This window comes from Engraulis encrasicolus, chromosome 14 (assembly GCF_034702125.1).
Source record: "Engraulis encrasicolus isolate BLACKSEA-1 chromosome 14, IST_EnEncr_1.0, whole genome shotgun sequence".
NCBI classification, from domain to species: Eukaryota; Metazoa; Chordata; class Actinopteri; order Clupeiformes; family Engraulidae; genus Engraulis; species Engraulis encrasicolus.
Genome location: NC_085870.1, coordinates 45,757,454 through 45,759,953, shown reverse-complemented (window position 1 = coordinate 45,759,953; position 2,500 = coordinate 45,757,454). Strand labels below are relative to the sequence as shown.

General features: G+C 47.9%; 1 protein-coding gene across 1 annotated transcript in view; it reads left to right on the top strand.

The window, feature by feature from the left end:
* The first annotated feature begins 2,035 nt into the window (after window positions 1-2,035).
* Window positions 2,036-2,500, top strand: part of LOC134462736 (von Willebrand factor A domain-containing protein 1-like) — a 21,755-nt gene continuing 21,290 nt past the window's right edge. The window contains exon 1 of the mRNA XM_063215919.1: window positions 2,036-2,500. This exon is cut by the window's right edge and continues 116 nt beyond it. The gene's annotated coding sequence lies outside the window, so the exon portion shown is untranslated.

Here is a 2,500-nt window from a genome sequence, read left to right as displayed (position 1 = left end):
GGAGAGGCACACTTGACTGGTCCTGGCAATCACGATTGCATTATCACGGGGCAGGCCGCTTTCTGACTGTTTGTAGTCTCGCCAGCTTATCTTTGCAGAGCCGCACCATAACACAGCCCACTCCCCTACACACACATGCGCACCCGCGCATACACTCACACCCACACCACAGACACACACACACACACACACACACACACACAGGCGTGCACCCGCGCACACACACACACACACACACACACACACACACACACACACACACACACACACACACACACACACACACACACACACACACACACACAAACACACACACACCAACACCACACACACACACACACACACACACACACACACAGGCGTGCACGCGCGCACACACACACACACACTCATCCGCATGCACGCACACACACACGCATGCATGCACACACGCACACACACACATTCATACACTCACACCCCCACCCGCCTCCGCCCTCACGTTTTACTAAACACATACACAGGCTTAAAGAAAAATGTGAATATCTCCATGAACTCTACCTGGGGACATGTGAACCACATTTAATCAGTTCTATTCTTGCACAGATGCACAGATAAGAGCAGTGCTCAAACTGTGCTTCAAAGTTTGTCTTCAAAACCAAGGAGGCTTTTGTAGAGAAGAGGCTGATTTGTCACCACTGTTGTTTATGATTTATTAATGCGTGCACACACACAACACACACACACAGAAGCATGCATGCACGTACAGACACACACACACACACACACACACACACACACACACACACACACACACACACACACACACACACACACACACACACACACACACACACAGGATGAGCAAAACGCTCAAAATATCAATGCTAAATAAATTCAGTTTTATTAGTTCACTCACTCACACACATTCTGTTTCTTTCTCTCTCTCTCTCTCTCTCTCTGACACACACACCCACACCGACACACCGACACACACACCGACACACACACACACACACACACACACACACACACACACACACACACACACACACACACACACACACACACACACACACACACACACACACACACACACACACTCTCTCTCTCTCTCTCACACACACACACACACACACACACACACACACACACACACACACACACAAACACACACACACACACACACACACACACACACACACATGGGTCATCTCGGAATGGCGGTCCGCCAAGGCCAGTGACGTTTCACATTTTCCCTCCCTGCCTTCGCTTCCAATGGCAAGGGAGGGAAGCAGGCAAGTGTCACGGTGGAAAATACATGGGCATGGAGCAGGGTGGAGGAGCCACACGGATACAAAGATGCAATTACGCCGGCTACAAGATGGATGGTGTTGCTCATGCTGTAGCTCCCCCAGAATTTCATTGCCAACCAAGGGCGAGGATTTGATACGATTGTTTGTGCGGTTTCACACACGTAAAACTCGACGCATGCACACACACACACACACACATTTCTTTATCTTTACTTTCACGCAGAGAGAGAGAGAGAGAGAGAGAGAGAGAGAGAGAGAGAGAGAGAGAGAGAGAGAGAGAGAGCTTTCTGCTCCAGTGTTTTCCTTGAAATTGTCTACTTTTATCATGAGTAATCAGAGAGCGGCGGGGGAAGAACTGGTGAATAGCTTTTCACTTGACACTTGTGTCACCTCCACACTCTGTGGACCCCTGTCTAATTTCCCTATCACACCGTACCATGCCACAAAGTCCTCTTTTGTTGCTCTGAAATTGCACTTTTAGCTTTGGTGAATTGGGAATGAATAGGTGGGGTGGAATGGTTTGGATCGAATAAACTCACTGTTAATTTATGAACACACCTGATCTGTCTGTCCTGTCACTGTGAAACTCCCTTACTAACGCCTAAGTGAAGGAATGTCCAAATAATAGTGACGCATTAACTGACTGACTCAGGATTCAGGAAGGGAGGAGGCAAGGGGCCAAGAACTCAAGAAGAAGAGGAGTAAAACGACTTGGTGGTTAATAGGCGGTCCTGAGTGCTTGCGGGGCAAGAGAGGAAGAGTAGGAGAGAGAGCAGACGTTTGTATCATTTTACTGTCACGGAAGTAGGGATTATCATTCCGTAATTGTCGGAGACTTTTTTTTGGAAGAAGGCACGCCAGCCTGGAAAGTTTCGTGCAACTTTCGTGCTTACCTTTTGGAGGGAAAGTTTCCATTCCCATCGTTGTGGATCTGATCCGCAGGTGTCTCGACTGCATGACAAACCTTGATGCAAGGTCTCGGCACTTTCTGCTGTAGTGTGTTAATTTTTACCGCCGTTATCTGAAAAAAACTGTTGGAATGTGAAGGATTGTAGTTTCGGTTGCCAACCTTATATGAACATGTGCTGTTGGCAGAATCATCTGCCATGGGGCGTCAACTGCGCGGAATCCTTATCGAAGAACTAATCGGATGACGTCCCAAAGAAACACAGAAGCAAAATATTGTCTGACACTTTGCTTTCTAA